Source organism: Vicugna pacos, chromosome 4 (genome assembly GCF_048564905.1).
Source record: "Vicugna pacos chromosome 4, VicPac4, whole genome shotgun sequence".
Classification (NCBI taxonomy): Eukaryota; Metazoa; Chordata; class Mammalia; order Artiodactyla; family Camelidae; genus Vicugna; species Vicugna pacos.
Window position 1 is genome coordinate 1,108,519 of NC_132990.1, and position 19,991 is coordinate 1,128,509.

Below are 19,991 nucleotides of genomic sequence, written 5' to 3' on the forward strand. Positions count from 1 at the left end.
AAAAAAATAAAAGACACTATTGAGTAATAATTATATTTTAAATCAATAGATTTTATCCCTTCCTTATTAGTTTAATTTTCAGACATTTATATTTCATTTATATTTATGTGACAGACATGAAAGTCCATATACTGTTTTTTAAAATTGGGGGGGCAATTAAGTTTATTTATTTTTTAATTATTTTTTTTTAATGGAGGTACTGGGGTTTGAACCTAGGATCTTGTCTATGCTAAGCACATGCTCTACCACTGAGCTATACCCTCCCCCTATGCACTGTTATGCTCAATTTCTTAAAGCTAAGGAGCGTACAATTGCTTTGTACCTTAGCTAAATGCAAGATTAAAAAGGGGGAACCCATTAATACTGGTACAAAATACACAAAAGACTCCATGTTTTTTTTTTATTCTTTGTCAGTGATCCTTAAAATCCATTCTAGTTCAACCCAAGAATGGCTCTCCTTTGCTGAATTAAGAAGGATCACTTCAAGTGAAACTTTTTTTGAAACTGCAACCCTCAGTTAACAAGCTTTTGTAATTCTGAGGAAGAATATGAAAGCAAATAACAGATAACAACATGAAGGATTCATGTTTAAAGTACTTTCAATGTATGTTTTGGATTCAGTCCAGATTTTGCTCAATTTTCTACATTCATCATCTTGTGCTGAGCCAGTCTTAAGCAAAACTGTCAAATAAGTCACTATGTCTTAAGGGCACACAAATGCTTTCTGGATTTGCTTGGCAACACATTCAGTCTTTTCCATCTACCTTCCTTCTAAAATGTTCTTTTTCTCACCACATCAAAATTCTTTTGCAGCGGGTTCACCTGACCTCAGCTTAGCTGTGAGGAGGGAAATATTTGATCAATTAAACTTATTAAGATGTTGTTAATGACTGTGAAATGCTTAATATGTTAGCCTTCCCAGAAGTATTTGCATTTTAAAAGAGTCACGTTTTAACCTAAAGGAATCTCTAACATCAGAATTACAACAGCTATTCACTTAGCATGGGGGAACTTTTCTGGTGGAACTTTGCATTAACCAGAAACATTTTATCAAGGTTTTCCAAGAAGGATAAGTAGACGATAAAATCTATGATTTCTTACATATTTGGGGATGTTTTTCTTTTATCTTTAAAATAAACAACGTACTAGATAGATTCAGAATCATTGGGCTACAGCCTTTCATACGCTATACCTTGAAGATCTGCTCCATTGTTTTCTTGAATACAGTGTTAACGAGAATTTTGAGACCTGTCTGAAATTTTGTTGATTTTGTTTCATTTTGTTTTGTGAGTCATCTATTTCTTTTGTAGAAATATTTGTAAGTTTCCTTCTTTGTCCTTGAAGTTCAACAACCTTAAAAGGATATTTCTTGACCTTAAGCATTTTCTAATATTTTTTTCCAAGAGCTCTTTTGATTTGCAATGTCTGAGATTTTCAGAAAAGTTTTATTTTATTATGTCTTGCAATCTTTGGGATAATTCTGGTCCATCTTTCAAAGATACCAACTATTACATGTTAAATCCCTTCTATATCAACCATCTTTCTTTTGAATCTAGACTCAAGTTCCAATTCTGCCCCTAACTAGCTATGTAACCTGGGCAAGTTTCATAAACCCTGAGCTTCCTGGAAAATGTGGCTAATAAAAGTATTTGCCTTACGGATTTGTGGTGACGTCTGAATAACAGAATTGTGTAAAGCATTTAGTACAGTGGCCTAGGGCCGGCATTAGTATTAGCTATTATTATTCAAGACTTCAAACACAAAACTGAGAGGATTGGATATTTACTCTAGTACATTATCAAGGCAGAATAGGAGACTCTCATTTTGGAAACTATCTCAATGCAAATATTTTCTGTAACCTTCCAATAAACAGGACGCTCAGTCAAGAAGACAACCTCATTTTTAAAGCAATCCGGTTAGTCTTTATTGAGATAAACTTTAGTATATTATCTTTCTCAACATAATTTCCTCATTCCCTTTTGCTTTGTGAGCTCTTCAGAGGCCCTGAGATTACTCACTGAGAAGGAGATGTAAGTGCCCTAACATATTGAGACACTAAGCATTGTTAGTTACATCTAGTCACATGAGATTAAGGTGAGATGGCAGTCCTTGAAGCTTGAGAAAAGTGTTAGTGAACCCCAGAGCAAAGATGCATAATTTAGATGGTATTTCAAACCCAGACCCAAATTAATCTGGATAGCTAGAGTACCATGTAAAGTCTTAAAAGTCAGGTTGTTGTTTTTTTCTTTTCCTTTCTTCAAACAGTTCTTTGAGTAATTGCCTCCTTGACTGTCCAACTGCAAATCTAGTGTGGACGATAAACACCTCATGCAGCTTACGTTCTCTGGGTCAAAGTTGACAACAGTCTGGTGAGATCGTCTTTGGGAGGAAATCTTGAGCAGGGCCCTTTAGCTCTTCTCTGGAAAAGTCATTTGTAAAGTCATGATACAGAAAGGCCAAATAGGAAACTGCTTCAGTGACTGTAAGAAGAAAGTTTTCTTAATTGGTTGTTGGGCTGAGCTCTGGACTCTACTAACTACTCTTACTCTCCCTTCCGTGGCCGCTACTTTTACCTATAGATTTGCTTCTGGAGTTATTTGGGTGTGAGAGGAGAGGTTGTTCTGAAGAAAGAATTGCGGCTTTCCTCTGCTGGGCATATTTCTTGCGCTGATGTATATCTGACTGACCACTGTAAAATCTACAGATTGAAGCTCCGTGAGGAGAGGGGCCATGTCTGCTATACTTGCCTCTGTCGTCTTAACACCCAGCAGAGTGCCTGGCACCGCGTATTCACTTACTGAAGATTAATTGAAATGAATGAATGAATGAGACCAAGGACTCTTTTTGGTATGCGCACCTCAATATTCTGTGTCATTTGTATATAATCCTTAGAGTTATCTACCTTGAATAAACTTATTCTTTCCATGATTTAGTTCCTTTTCTTCTACAAACGGATAAATCATAGATTTCTTTCCAAGGGGGCATCCTAGGATGTTTTCTCTAATAATGTGGTCAGTAAGCTGTGATAAAGATTGGGATTTGGATTAGTCTAAATTTAATTCCTGAGGCATACAGTATCTTAGCCTAAAATTAAAGCCAGAGAACAACCCATTTGGAACTATGATTCAGGGAACAGGAGCCAGAGACCGTGGGAGTGAAAGAGGCAGGGAAAGAATCCAGTCCAAGGATGCCTTAGCAAGGTGGCCACTCCTGCAGGCGACTGGCTGTGGGCTCCTGCTGACTCTTGTGAGAAAACTTAGAACATGTTTCTAAGAATGGTCTTCTCAGGAGAAGAAAGGGGAAAACATTATTCATTGAATTTCATCCCTTGTCGGTCAAGGCTTACCCTAGGAAGCATTCATTTCCCAGCACTTTCAGGTTGCATTTGTGTGAGCAATGAGCAGGTTCCCAGCATGACCCATTGTGTGGTATCAGAGAAGCCCAGGGCAGGAGGCAAGAGACATTTAGTGCAGGCTTGAGGTGAAGTGCTGTCAGGTTTCCCCTGTGCCAAGCTGGTCACAAGAACTGATTACCACAGATGTGGCTGGAATAAGAGGTGAGGCTGAGAGATTTGAAGTGGTGCATAAGAGATATCCTATGCAAATAGTAAAATGACTTATCACTTATGAATATGCCTGAATAATATGTTGCAGATAGCATCACTGAGCCCCCAAAGAATACTTTGGCTGTAATTCAATCTCTGAATTCTGTAGCTGTTTCTAAATCACACACACACTTCACTCGGGCATTCTGACATTAGTGGAGCCTCAAGATTGAATTACAAGATGATACTCAATTAAAACGTATTTTAAGGGAAGAAGAGTTAGAAAAACAAACTAGAAGTAAGGAAAACTGAAATTTAAAGGAGATGAAGACACAGTGTTCCCCTGACAAAAGCAGAACTTTTTTTGGTAGAATTTGCAGGTATTTAACTGAAATAAGATTTTACCTGGAAATATTTGTTTCCCATGATTTTTAAACTATTTCTCAATACGTGACACTTAGGCCCAGTACACTTACAAAGTAAAGTTCGATCCACTAACATTTAGAGTCAAATTTGCAAGGAAGATGACTTGATTCTTTTGTTCCCTGGACAGTGTTGCCCATAGAAACCTTCTATCAGTCATATCAAACATCGCTAGAATAAATACGTTCACAGCATGAAGGCTAATAGAGAAAATTAGCCTGACCATTGCTACCAGAAGTCATCATCAGAATAATACATTTATTCATCAGAGGCAAACATAGATGAATCACAATCAAGTAGTTTTCCACATTTAAGTCTAGTCTGCTGACACAAACTTGATTTTTAAATGTTGATCCTAACTCAGTTCCAGGAACACAGAGCTACTTTAATTTTCATTTCATTACTCAAGATGCTTTTTAAGGTGCATTCAAGAAACAAGAGAGGAGCTTCTAACTGGGCTTAGTCCCAAAATGTCATGTTACACTTCAAGGCCAACACCAGTATTCTTGTGGACTGTGATTACTTTTGCACCAGAACTTCCTGGTGAATTTGTCAATTAGCTGAGGATCAACTTCCATCTAAGTTACACACTGACACATTCAGACCCCAGGGATGTGGAAAAATACATGGACCCAGTGAGCACTGTTGAGCCTGCAGGTTGCTTTGGCAGCTTGACTAGGAAGTTGGATCCCCAGACAAATATGTATTTCTCTTTCCTGGCAGCTTTCAGATCAAGTACATGATGTAAAACGATTTAGTGTTCATGCATTTCCAGCAGATTCTGTATATGGAAGGTGTTTTCCTTGATGGCACTCTCATTTCTCTTGGCTTAACTGAAGAAATCTAAATTGAGACCTCTCCAACTCTCACCATTCTACTTACGAAATCAAAATAATGAGAAACCAAGTATTTGTGGCACAAATTTTTTTGAGTTATAATTATGTGGTCTATTTAGGCTATAAGAACAGCCAATTCAAAAAATAACAGTACAAAGTGGAAAGAGAGCAGAACATGGAGCAAAAATGTGTAGACTGTCAATCCAGAGAGGCTAGGGACTTAAGACACTTGCCCCGGACCTGGTGGAGGAAATGGGTGAGTTTCCTTGGGAATGAGGTTAGGAATGAAGAAGTCAATAATAGCGAAGGCAAAGTATATACTTTCAGGGTCTAGTATGCATCAGAACTGTGGAATGTAGCACTCTCTTTTTCTCATATCTGGTGGACTGAAAATACGAGACTGTTGAGGCAATCTAAGTAGCAACTATAAAACTTAGCCACAGTCACTGGATAATTTCATTGTTTTATCTGAGTCTGGTTGGAAACTCTGAATATCAACTCATTTAAATTCAAACCAATCATTTCTGTATACAAAGAAGTCATCTGTGGATTAATAGTATTTATGGTAAAATAGAGCAGGGTTTCTCTTAGCCTCATTCCTGGAATCAATTAAAAAAAAAACAGTTAAAAAAAAAGATAGGCTAGGTTATTCTGTGATATCGACAAACTCCAAAATCACAGTGGCTTCAGTAAAATAGCAAAGGCTTATTTTTCACTATTGTTGTTTATCCGATATACATTGCCCATTGGGTAGGGAGCAACAGGTTGAGGGATTCTGCTCCACATAATTGTCATTCAGGCTGATGGAAGCTCCGACTTTAAATGCTGTCATTTTAATACAACACTACAGGGTCCACTGCAACGTGGGAAGACAGGACTGGAGAGTTGAGCCTGAGCGTTTCAATGCTTCCTCCTGAAAGTGACATGTCACTTTTGATCTCATTACATCAGGCAGAACTAGTCGTCTGGCCTCCTCTAATTTCAAGGAGGTGGAGAAGGATAATCCTCTGTGTTCTGGAAGGAACAGCAAACTGAATACACCAGACAGTGTGAGCAATGGCTACCAGAGTTTTAACCATGACTACCACCGCTTTTGCATACCCTTGGGAAAATGGCTTGACCTTTCTGAGTCTCAATTTCCTCACTGTAAAATGGGGATGATTTTTGCCTGGGGATAATTTTTGCCTTGGAGTAATTATAACAGCTTAATAAGATAAAATCCTTTAAAGTATTGAACAGAGTGTTGAACACATAGTAAATATTTGATAAACGATGATCATTTTAATTCAGGAGGAAAAGAATCAGCTCTTATCACTTAGTCTTGAATTACCCACATTTATTATCTATACCAACAAAGTTCATTATCTTAAAGTCTGTTCTTCCCATCAGTGTACATTTGGCCTGAAAAATGTTACTTTATACACTGGTCTCATTTGGACCCTCTAGACCTGAGGAAAGATAATCTCTGATTGAATAAGATACTACCACCATTGGTATAATTATTGTTATGTGTTAAAGAGAGCAAAGACTGATTATAGAACAACTCTGTTCAGATTAATAAATAACTTCTATTTTTTTTAACATAAGACATCTTTGTGGTTACTATGCATATGTTTTAGTTGCTTGGGGATATACAAGTTTGATTAGTAACGTCTTTGGTAGCTTTTACGAGGTGGTTAATGTCTATGTTTCATGCATCTAGCTTGTCTTTGCCTTCTATTGTCAGCAGCTAGGGGAGGTATCTTGCCTATCATTTATTGTATTATTGTCTCAGAGCACTTAGGATGGTGATCTGTACGTGATGGGGATCCAACATACAATGACTGACTACTAGTAGCGTGACTTCTGTGTTTCTGCTTAATAATGCTAATGTACCTACTAAGTGTTAAGGCAAACCATTTTAATGGATACATTCCTAAATGTAGTATATGTATCTCTGCCTTTTGAACAGATAAGGAAAATATCCTTTGAGGATCTCCTCCATTCTTTCAGACTCAAACAACTCAAGTTTACCTACTGTGTACATCTATCCATATGACCCAAAATGTTTCTCCAGCCTCGATCTTCTTTTAAACTCCAGGTATGTATTTCTAACTACAAATAGAGTATCATTATCAGAATGTCTCTGTTTTCTGCCACCTCTGAGTCAACACGGACCAAGCCTACCTCATTATCTCCCCTCACAAACCTAGTCGACTGGTTCTTCCTCCAGTTTTCTGTAGTCTAACCTAGAAGCCTTACAGTCATTCTTAGCATCTTCTGCCATGTTCCTTACATCCAGTCAGCAACCTACTCCTAGTGAAACTACTTTCTGAATCTTTTCTCTCTTCTTACTTTTACTGCTTTAATCTGTTGTCACTGAAACAATCACAATATTCCCCCCTAACTAGACTCCTCACCTCCATTCTTTCTTCAAATCACCTTTCACATTGCTACAAGAAGCAGCATGCTGGTTTTTCCCAGTAGCTTTTTTTCTTAAAAAAGATACATTAAAAAAAAGTGATTTAGATATGAACCTGTGTAATTTTTCAAATGGCATCAAGAGCCTGCTTTCCACTGTAATAACCTATAATGAAAAGTAATCTGAAAAAGAATATATATATATATGTATATATATATATATAAAACTGAATCACTATACTGTACACCAGAAATTAACACATTGTAAATCAACTACACTTTAATAAAAAAAAATTTTAAAAGATCCTGCTTTCCAAATATGTTTGGCCCACCTCCTGGACAGTACAGCCACCTCCTTTGTAGAGTTCACTGAGCTGGCCAGAATCCAAGTTCAAGTCCCAGACCTGTCTACCCATCGTATATCATAGTCCAAGCCTAAATACAGTAAGCCACTTCTCCATTGCTGGACACGAATGAAATGCCACACCCAGCTGTGTAACCTGGCTTCCTGAGTAGTCCCTGAGTGGCTGGATGATGCAACTTGGAAGGACTGGATGTTAGCTCTCCATGAGGTAAACTTGACCAGTAAGTGACTTAAGCAAGTAAACTCCCTCTCCCTTCTCCCTCCTCCCTCCTCCCTCTTGAAGATTGCTCCAAGAAGTAGGTTCTCTTTCCAAGCTGTCCAGAAAAGTCCAGCAACAGTGGTGCTGAACAAACACACCTGCTGTGAACCACCTGCCATGTTTCTACACAGTGCCTGCAGTGAAACAGACACCAGCTCCGGAATTCACTGCCTCGCACTGCTCCGTGCCTCTCCTGGACCTTCTGTTCTTCACCTGCAAATCCCTGGACTTGCCCTCCCAAATAAAGCATCAGCACGTTAATCTAGCCTTGGGCTCTGCTTCCAGAGAACGAGGGCTAAGACACCTCGTGAAAATCAGTGTAAAGGGTAGGCAGTAAAAAGTCTCTCCCACCCAAACAAAGCTGGAGTCACAGATCCTCATTTTCCTGCCTCGGAGGCATCCGGTATTACCAGTTTTTATACGTCCTTTCAAAGACAATCTATGCATATAAGCACATGTATGAATATTCTATAAGACAGACATCCACGTTTAGGGTTAGATCTTTTTTTTACATGAGCCAAAACAGAATATGCCCCTCATACCTCATGTGTCCACAGAGTGAATTTTCCAAAACATAAATTCCAATTCCACATCACTCTTAAAAGGTTCTGATGGTGGCTTCTCATTGTCCCCCAGCAAATTTCAAACTCCTAGATCGAAGGCCCTCCACACTCTGACTCCAACCTATGACTGTATCACCATTGCCGTCTAGCCTCCTGCCCTAACGTGCCCTTTAGCACATTAAAGGTTTTTTTTTAAGTCACATTCAGTGTTTTCCTGTTCCCCATTACAAGCAGTGCTCTCATATGTCCACACACTTTATTTTTGCCCCATTTGCACAAAATATTCTTTCAATATGTATATGTTGAATGATTAAATGAATCATCGAATCACTGTGGTCAACTACTGACTACGGTCTGATGTTCTTTTGAAATGTTCATTTGTTCTCTCTTCTGTGCAGTTTGCTATCAGTTTTCACAGCTGTGGACATACGTTCTGACCAGCATTGGCTAAGATTGCTAACATGGCTGTACCAAAAAAACAATTAAAAAATAGAAATAAATTAAATGGCTGTACATTCCCAAGGCAAGGTAGGTATAATATTTTCAGGGGAAACCAAATCACCAAGCTAAGTAAAATGATAACTTTAATTTTCTATACAGTACTACTCTTCTAAGAGTACAAGACCCAGGCTCAGAAAACAGATGGTTTTTTCATTACTTGCTGTTTTCAGGTGATTCATTTAATTCGGGCTTTCAGTTGTGCCCCGGGTGATTGTTTTTGCTAGAAATCTGATAGGTGGATAGGTGGAGTGTTACTGTTCCTTACATTTTTCAAAATCCTAGTATATATAGCACACGTGCACAGAAAAAAGGAACACAAGGGGCATTCAACAAAATTACTTTTCCTCTGGGCTGCATGTGGAAATATGATTATGCATTCAAAAACCTGAACACTCGCTAGCATCCTAGACATTCTATATGCACAACTAGAGTGAAATACGCAGAACTGCTTACCAGGACTTTGACGGAAAGATTATCTGATATTTATACAAACTTATTAAAAGAAAATGAAGTTTTCAGTCAAGAGTTTTGGGGTTGTTTTAACTTGGTTCACGTGAAGAAGAAAACAAGGCTTTGAGCTTCTTGAAAGGAAGAACTTACATATGCATGAAGTATTGATTTATCCTTCTTGAATCCAGGTCTCCCAGAATACCAACATTACATAATGCATCTCCATTTGTTCATAATGCATTAAAGGGATTTCAAAATTGTAGAATAGATAAACAAGATTACACTGTATAGCACAGGGAAATATACACAAAATGTTATGATAAATCACAGAGAAAAAAATGCGACAATGAGTGTGTATATGTCCATGAATGACTGAAAAATTGTGCTGAACACTGGAATTTGACACAACATTGTAAAATGATTATAAATCAATAAAAAGCATTAAAAAAATAAAAAATAAATTTAAAAAATCTAACTAATATGTGTTTGTGTGTGCCTGTGTATGCTGTGTATGCACACACATCCATGCACATGCATGTGGGTGTTGATGCATGACTGTCTTTTTTTTTTAAATGTTCTGCATTTAAAATAACATAGCACATAGGAAATGATTATTGACACAAAGATTCTGAAGTAAAAAACAATCTTTGGAACCAGGCTAGAAACAAAGAAGGCTTGTAAGTGGTCAATATCATTTCACCAATTAAAGGCGTGAGGAAAGTGATAGACCAATTTACAGAAAACAAGATAAAAGTGTGCCTTAACCTCTACATGGCTATTTATGGGTTTATTGCATGTCAACAGCTCCAATTTTGCATCAGGACCTTTGATAGCATAAAAGGTTCAGCTCTCTCTTGATCTTCATTGGTTAAAAAGAAATGTACATTTGTACTCTGTGTAACAAGAATCTCTCTTACCATTCCTTGACATTGTTAACAGGAGAACATAACTTATGCTCTGGTGAAGGAGAATTTCAGTCATATAGTAGGAAGAATTAATTGAGTAGCCTCGTATTTGTATGGTAATTTAGATTCAGCTAAGTGGACTACAGAATAAACCTCTGTCTCAAGTAGAGTGGTTTCCCACCTAGAAAAGGTAGAACAAAAACTGGGGAAAGGAAATTAAAACCCAATGATCAGGGAGGTCATCATGAGAGAGCACTAAGTTTACTAAAACTAAGTTTAAATCTCCAGGCTCAGGTGATTTCATCCAGTTCAAGAAGGAAGGAAGTGAAATTACCAAGGTTAAATTAATTGATTTAATTATATAAAATACAGTCCAATATCAAGGTTCATAAAACTACTTCATATGATGTATTGTGCCGCCAAAATTCATATGCTGAAGCCCTAACTCCCACTGTAACGTTATTTGGAGATGGAGCCCTTGGGACATCATTGGGTTTAGATGAGGTCATGAGGCTGGGACCCTTGTGATGGGATTAGTGCCCCTATAGGAAAAGATACCAAAGAGCTTGCCTCCTCCCTCTCTCTTTGCCATGTAAGGACACAGTGAGAAGGCTGCCATCTATAAGCCAGGAAGAGAGTCTTACCAGACACTGACCATACTGGCACCTTGATCGATGTCTGGCCTCCACAACTGTAAGAAAATAAATTTCTGTTGCTTAATCCACTCAGTATATGGTATTTTGATATGGCAGCTTGAGCTTACTTAGACAGGGAGACCTGATTAAAAGTCACTTAAAAAAGAACCTAGGACTTTTAGTGTACTAAAAGACTGACTGACATTAAAATGTGATCTGGCTGACAAGAAGCAAATGCTGAATTAGCCTGCTGTAATGAAAGTGTCGATTCCTCTAAGAGAACAACAACAATAGGTCATAATGTTTCTTTATTCTGGTGAACCAACTTCACCAATGTTATGTTAAATTCAGGGAACTGCATTTTAAGGTGGAATGTTACAGAACAATATCCAAAAGAGGATGGCCAACATTATAAGAGGAGGTGGGGTAAAAAATAAAGCAGGACCTAATGAAGACTGGATATGAGGTCCATCATGTTGTACAATAAAAGGGGGACAGAATCTACATTGTTGCCTGGGCAAATGTACACATAAGTCCTACTAGAAATATGGCCTGTAGTTATGGGTTTTCCCCTCAATAAAATGATTTTTATCACTTTAGGGAAGAGAAGGTGATACACCATACAATCTCCAAGGTCCGTTCTAGTCTCATTTTTATGTGCTCCTGTAAATGTGCTCCTGCATGTGGTAGTGAGCTTCTGAGCTGGATTACCTACCTGTTGGGGATACTGTAGAGAACTTTCTCACAGGGGGTTAGACCTTGGACTGTAAAATCTCTAAAGTCTCACACATTTAATCACATACTTAACAGTATGGGATTCTGAGTCCAACACACTGTAAGAACATGTTAAAGTGAATGAACACTTTCAGCGCAAGAAAACTGCTATCAAATTATAGTGGTCCATCCAGTATACAATTACCGTTGTTGAAGCTTTGGTACCCAACACAAAGGAAGGAAAGAATGAGCCCTCTGAAGAAAAAAAAAAATTGCCATGACATTTCTAGCGTTCTGTTTCAGAATCTGTGCCATCCTACTAGGACACATGTCTAGGCTGAGACCGAGGGGGAGAAGCAGAGCTGAAAATTGCATAGTTAAAGACATCTTCCACAGTATTTGGGGCTCAAACTGCTATTTCATTGGCTGTAAATCACCAAGCTGAACTGTAATGGCTCTGACCGACAAAAAGAACCTGGGACTTGGGGCATATACTTTGGGTTCAAATCTCAGATTTAGTAGTTACTAGTAATGTAAATTCCAAGCAAATTTAATCTCCATCATTATTAAGATTTAAAAAAAAACAATAATCAGTGCTATTAATTGATCATTATTATGTTCCAGGTTATAATTCATTATTTCACTAATCTGCATAAAAACCCTTTGAGGTAGGTATAATGGTCCATACTTTACACGTGTTTACACAGTTATACAGCCAGTAAACTGTACAGCTAATTTATAGGCTTATTTGACTCTAACATCTATATTTTTAGGCCATTATAACACCTGGCTTCCTGAGCCTTATTTTCTTTTTTTTTTTAATTGGAGTACAGTCAGTTACTGAGTCTTATTTTCCTCATTAGTGTAATGAGGAAAGTCTTTTGACATGGCATGGTGAAGTTACAAATACAGTTGTCCCTTGAACAACATGGGGATAAGGAGTGCCAACCCCCCATACAGTCAAAACTCCATGTGTGTAGCTTACAGATGGCCGTCAGGATCCACGGTTCCTCCATATCTGCATTTCCACATCCTCAGATTCAAACGATGGCAGTGGTGTAGGACTGTAGTATTTACCACTGAAAAAAACTGTACTAGTGGACCCTCGCAGTTCAAACCTGTGTTGTTCAGGGTTAACTGTAACTTAAAATACCTAACATACATTAATGGTTCCATAGATCACAGCTTTTATTATCAACCCAACCCTTAACTACCTAACACTTCTAGGCACAAATTAAAGAGTTAGGCAGTGAGACTCTTCATTCAAGAAAATCCATGCTTGGCTGTTTCCATAGGAGCCATCTTTAGGGATGGAGAATTTACCCAAAATTAAATGTCCCAGTGGATAAGAAAAATGACTAACAAGATACCAAAGTAATAAAACATTACTTTTGCCTACCACACTTTCCCACACTGACACAGATTATTTGTGTGTGTGTGTATATGTGTGTGTGTGTGTGCTGTATACATACTCACATTCTAGCGCTGGACAGAGTGCATAGAAAAGACACTGCTGGGACTAGGTTTAAACCAAAGGATGTTTCTCAAGGGCAACAAGGCTTCATATATCTAAAGCCTTAAAATCGTCCATACCCTTAACCCAGCAATATTTCTTCCAAAAATGTATCCTGAGAAAGTAATCATTTGTGGACAAAAATTTATGTACATGAACTTCATTGCATCATTATTTATAATGCTGATAAATTGAATACAACCTAAATCTCCAATAATAAGAGAGCTGCAAAATAAAGTATGGTCACGAAACATTATGCAGCTGTCAAAAACATGTTTGCCTATGCCACGGGAAAATCTGTACAGTTATTTGTACTCTTAAATAAAAATACCAGGACACAAACCTACATAGACAATAATCCAAATTTTTCTTAAAATGCTCTATGTATACACACACACGCACACAAAAACATACACATAGAAAAAAATTTGGAAGGAAGTAAACCGAAGTGTTAATAATGATTATCTCATAATGGTGGCATTATTCTTTAATATTATCACTTACCTTTTTTGTTATTTTAAAAATGAGTCAACTTGCAGTTACCAACAACACTAGCAAAATCATGAATGGGGTCTTAATGTCCCAAATTAACAGCTGAAATATACAGGAAATCATGTGAATGTTGCTAACCTACCCTGAATATGTCTGATATCGGGATATTGGACCTCACTGTGATCTTCCAATATATCAAATCACTTTCCTTTCCAAAGGGAGATACATGATGACCTGAAGAGAAAAATCTCTTGCCTCATTTTTTCAAGAGGTCACCTGATCTTGGGTCTTGCCTTGGGGTAACAACTAAACATCATTGTGGGCAGTGGTACTTCTCTTTCTGAATACCTTTATTGATAAGCCTACTAACAAACCTTTAAATGCAAAAAGCCAACCAATTTTCAAGCCTAATTCTCTACTAATTGTGTGTGTGTGTGCGTGTGTGTGTGTGTGTGTGTGTCTGCATGCACACATAAGGAGAAAGATAAGTCAGCATCTCCATATTTGATCAATTTTCATTTCAGGAAACAGTACAATTCAAACAAAACTCAGGTAGAGCAAAAAAAGAAAAGTATTCTGTTTTATGGTCAGTCTATGAGGTTAAGAGTCAGAGACAGGAGACTGGACCAAATACACCATAATTATCTTGATGTCAAAGCAATCTCTGAAATTTCAGATATGTAGAGTTCTTTTTTAACCAGCTCTCTATTGGAAAGATGATATTCACTATTTTCATTACTCTTTTAGTATTTTTCAAGCTTTCTTTTTGAAAATATGAACTCTTCCCCAAGGAATTGAGAAATTCTGTGACTAGCAACCTAAATTCCATTATTCTAAATCTATAGCTAATTTGTCATTTGGTTTAGCAGTAGACAATTTAAAAGAGCAATGTTTAATGTCAATATCCAGGATGTGAAATCCAATATGAATTGGCTAATACATTTTGAATTGACTGGCTCATTGATTAGCAGCCACTTTATGAGCACAGGCACTGTTATGTTTATGTAAGTTATTGTATTTAAGTTAAATGGAATGAGAGTTTCTGTTTTCCATTTCACAAATTTCTGCAAGAACCCGTAGCTTCCCAGATATATGCCAATTTCATATTCTCCTACTGTGATTAGAAGCTATATAAATTCATACACACTTTTGGCAGTAAAATCCTTTATATAGAAATAAAATGAGATAAATTCATACACTAAATGTTAGCAGATTCTCTCTTGCCTGATGCCTACTAAGGGTCTTTCATCCAGTCTCTGCTCCCAGGACCCAAATTGTTCGGAACAGCAATACAAGCTTTTGGATTGAAGTTCTAAATCCCAAGCCTTTATAGATTCCCAAGTTGAGAAGGAGTGCTGACAATTTAAATTTCACATTTGTTTCATTGTTGATATAAAACTAACGGACACTCAAGAATTAATTGGACCTCAAAATCCAAATCTATGTAATTTGAAATATTAACCATTACTGGTACATATGTAGACAGCTGAATTTGATAACTGGGAGCAAATTAAAATTTTCCCTTTAACTCTCTGCTCTGCTTTGTTGAATCAACTTGGTGAATCAACTTGGGTGAATTAACAGCGAATGAGAATAGATATGAAACGTGAATTGTATTAAGATATTTCTATTTATCCTGAAAATGTATGCAGGCTCAATTTGAGGAAATGAGAATAGATCTTACAGAATTTTTAATAGCGAATCATTATTTTTAGAAGTATTAATAGGAGAAACAGGGAAGGAAATAATTTGCCCAGGGCTTTCACAAGGGGTAGTATCAGAACTCTGGTCAAAATCACAGCTATTAAGATCTGGGTGTCAGAAGCCAGCAGGGCTGAGAAGCACAAAGCCAATGCAGGTAATTATAGATGCGTCAATGACCCAGTCTCTTTTCAAACCCTTGCTATAGCTTACTCTGTCATAAGGAACTAGGGTTCTTCCTGAGAGAGCTCTGGGCTGTTCATGGATAACAGGGCATACATAAATAAATAAGACTCACCCTGACAAACTATTATAATCTATATAACTGAGAACAGATTTTTCCTTCCCTGTTCAAAGGAGGAAGAAGAAAGGAGAAATCACTGATGAGGGAAGACCTAACTTTTCCTAGTTAAAAGACCACAATGTAATACACATGCCTATCTGCACAATGGGATGTAGGAAAAACAAGTACAATGAACTAGAAGTCAGGATTTAGTTCAGGTTTTTTACAATCTGTGAGACCATAGGCAAGTCACTTGTTCTCCTTGGACCTTAATGTCTCTAAAATAGAGGATTTCCCCTAGATCCAGGGGACCCAAGTTCAAATGCCTAAAAGGGGCAGGCAGACAATGTAAATCAGATCACATAAATGTGTCTTCTGTGAGAAAAGTAAGTCTGAGCAAGAGGGAGGACTACAGCAATTGATGCCCTGCATTAGACTCAGATGAACAATAGAGTGGTGGGAGGTGAGGTAAACTGGAGAGCTCTAGTTTCTTTTAAAGAGAACATGAAAACGAATATATGTATGTATATGCATGACATTACACGTACATGCATGGGACATTATGCTGTACACCAGAAACTGACACAGTGTAACTGACTATACTTCAATAAAAAAATTAATTAATTAAAATAAAAAAGAAAGAGAACAGCCACCACTGAGATCACTTCTCCAACAGACTGTTGCTTTGAGAGAACACAAGTCCCATTCTGCCAAACCTTCTGATTCTTCAAAAATACTGGATTATCCAGATTTGTATGCAAACCCTCCCACTTTGTATTTAACGGTAGCAACTGATTTATAACACTGTGTAGGCCAGACAAAACATACCTTGAATTGGATCTGTCCTACAGACAGCCAGTTTGCAAACTTTGGCTGAGATAACCTGTAAAACGCTACTGTGACATTAAGATCCACTTAAGAGTTATTTTAAAATTCAAGCCTTGGTTTCTACCAATGCCATTTCTCCATCTAATCTCTGCTCCTTAGCTATACCCCAGCCTTTCCCACTCGCTGTTCTTCTGGTGATCACTGTCCTTAGTACCACCATAGTCTCTGCTTTTCCAGCCCGCCCTAATCCACTAACACTTGAAAAGACCCAACCCTGCCTTCCAGTCATGGCCCTCGCACTCCTGTAACATAACCATACTGCTCCATCAAACCCTACCCATTATGGCCAGGTTTTTAAAAACCTTGAATTAGTCAATTTGTGCCCTGACTATGTGACATATTCACCTATGTGAATATGTGTGTGACCAGACCAGTGAAATTTCAATGGTAGTTATCTTAGTCAATTTAGGCTGCTATAATGAAAATGCCACAAACTGGGTGGCTTTATAAACAACAAAATTTTACTTTTCACAGTTGTAGAGTCTGGAAGTCCAAGATCAGGGTGCCAGCATCCTCTGGTGAGGGCCCTCTTCTGTATGCAGATTTCTCATTATATCCTCATTACAGTGAAAGGGGGAACCAGCTCTCAGGGGCCTGTTTTATAAGGGCATACATTGCATTCATAAGGGCTCTGCGCTGATGATCTAAGCATCACCAAAAGGCCCCATCTCCTAATAGCATCATATTGGGCATTAGCATTTCAACATATAAATTTTAGAGGGACACAAACACCCAGAACACAGCAGTAGGCTCACATCACCAGTATCTTCACATAACAGCTTTAATTTATGTTTCAGCTGAATATGTACTCTTCTAACGAATGAGTTAGCAAACAAACTTAATCTGGTTGCAGAAAGTGTTCTTCAGGGTTTTGCACGATACTAAAGCATAATTCTTTAGGGATAATTAACATTTTAAATGAGGTCTTGTCACATCTTCACTGACAATTTCATAGAATTATAAATCTGCCAGGTCAGCATTTTGTTTGTTTTTTCTTTCTTTTTTTTTTTTTTAGTTTTTAATTGAAGTTATATTAAGTGAAGTAAGTCAGGAAAAGAAAGATAAATACCATATGATATCACTTATACGTGGAATCTAAAGAAATGAAATGAATGAACTTATTTACAAAGTAGAAAGAGATTCACAGCATTCTCTTAATACACATTAGTTCAGTCATTGCTTCACCAATAAAATATTAACCACTGAAAGACTAAGACTACTCTTTTAAGTTCTATGAACTGAAAGAGCATTCTTATTTATTGTTACATAGAGGCCTAACTGGATTAAATTTGGCTTCAAAATTAAATTCCAATTCAGAGCAGACATTATTGCAGAGAGGTGGAAAAAACAACCTTGGTGCTAAACAAGAATTCCTTTTAACTTGGGCAAGTCATTTAATTTCTGAACCTTGGTTTCCTCTTCTGTAAGATGAGTGGGGTCGTTATAGTATCTGACATTGGACTGATTGAGGATCAAAGGTTGTCATATTTTTCACAGTGTTTTCATATAGGAAGCATTGTAAAAAGGCCTTCATGTACAATCTGATATCAACCAGGCCTAACTGAAATAATAGACTATATTCAGAAAAATATAATCCTAATAGACTATATTGGGGGAAAATGTATATAGGGAGATGAGACTCATATATCATAGGGGAGAATAAGAAGCCAAAGACAAGATTCCAACTTCAGTGTTATTCAGGAGCCTCCTGTTCCTTAAAAGTAAAGCCTTCCAGGCTCACTAGCTTACTCTCTGTTCAGTGAAAGTTCTAAGCCCCTTCCCACCACAGGTCCTTTGCACCTGCTAATCCTGCCTGCAACACTCAGCCTTGACTCCATCCCCTAGCACCTTAGCCTGATTCCCTACTTTCCTTCACATCTCAGCTTACATGATCTTGTCCATGGGTATTTCCCCAGACCTCCCAGTCTTAGGCCCTTCTATTAAATTTTCTCAGAGCACCCTGCATTTTTGTCTTCACTGAATTTATCAAAGTATGTAACTATATATATATATTTTTTGAGGTTAAAAAGTGTCTGTCTCCCCCTTGAAACTGTAACCTCCATGATGCCAGGGACTGTGTCTCTATTCCAGCACCTAGCAGAGTGCCTGATATAATTCTCTTATGCAATACTTACTGAATGTCAATGTAAGAACTAATTTTAAAATAGCCCTAGAAGAGGTAATCAACTTGATTTAAGTTCACACTAAGATCTAAATAACTGCAGTCTTTCTTTCCTGAAAGCACATTTGGATGGCTGGGGAGAGAGCAAAGGAAAGTGGGTGACCGAGTGGAGGAGGAGAAGGTAAAGACTGAACACAATGTAAGTTTGCTCTCTGTCCCAACAGGCTAGGGCCACCAGTCTGCCCTGATTGATTGAGCTGCTAAGAGGGGCCACCATTTCCAAGGTGTCATCCTTTCATTTGTAAATCTATTTCAGGTGAGCACACAAAGCTGCCACTAAAGCCTGAGAATTCAAGATTTGAAGATTTGTTTTCCTGAAACTGTCAGCTAAATGGCTCCACGTTTCTCTTCCAAAGCTTATAAACTGACAAGACTGACAAGCTTGCTGTCTTCCATCTTTGAAATGGACATATCTCACTGGGAAAAGTGTACTGAGTATGTTTACATGGGTGACATTTTCTTTTTTTAAAAACTGAAATAAGTAGACATCAACGAGTTCATATTGACAGATTCTCTCCCTAAACCTCAAGCACACAGTGGACCTTTCCGGCACAGTGATCACCCACTCAGTCACTGAAGGATAGGGTGTGGGGGTGAGGCGTGTAGCATCCTCTTCCATGATTCGTGCTGGCAAAAAGCTGATTGCTTTCTCACAGAGGGGTTGATGTTTTCAAAGTTTTTAAGTTTTAAAGAAACATACTTGTTATAGAACTGGACTATTATTAAAAAGTGAAACTGTCACATAGAAAACAAACTTATGGGTACCAGGGGGAAGGAGGTGGGAAGGGATAAACTAGGAGTTTGGGATTTGCTGATACTAACTACTATATATAAAACAGATCAACAACAAGGTCCTATTGTATAACACAAGGAACTATATCCAATATCTTGCAGTAACTTACAATGAAAAAAATATGAAAATGAATATATGTATATATATATATGCATGACTGAAACTTTATGCTGTACATCAGAAATTGGCACAACATTGTAAACTGACTATACTTCAATTAAAAAAATTTTAAAAAAGTAAAACTGTCAATTGCTGAGAGAGACTGGGAGGGAGGTGGGTGGTCTTTGGGTTTAGGGACTAACAAGTATTGAATGTTTACAATACTTCTGGCTCTTTATAGAGACCACCATCTCATTTAACTTCCAAAACTGCCCTAGACATAGATACCATTATTTCCATTTTGTAATTTGAAAATATACAGCTCACTGAGTTTGCCTACCTGATGTCACACAGTCAATTAAGTAGCAGAGACAGCATTCAAACCCAGGTGTGCTGGCTCTAAAACTCAGGTACTTTTCACCGTATCACACTACATCTTAGATGGA

The 19,991-nt window shown here is 37.7% G+C and overlaps 1 long non-coding RNA gene across 2 annotated transcripts; it reads left to right on the forward strand.

The window, feature by feature from the left end:
* Positions 1–2,705: 2,705 nt before the first annotated feature.
* On the forward strand, positions 2,706–19,677 carry LOC140695938 (uncharacterized). 2 transcript variants are annotated; one of them, XR_012071788.1, is made up of 5 exons: positions 2,706–2,847; positions 6,755–6,883; positions 7,851–8,917; positions 18,714–18,792; positions 18,910–19,677. It is a non-coding gene; the product is annotated as an uncharacterized lncRNA (long non-coding RNA). The 2 variants fall into 2 exon arrangements; XR_012071787.1 differs by lacking the exons at positions 18,714–18,792; positions 18,910–19,677 and having other exon boundaries at positions 7,851–9,815.
* The last annotated feature ends 314 nt before the right edge of the window (positions 19,678–19,991 follow it).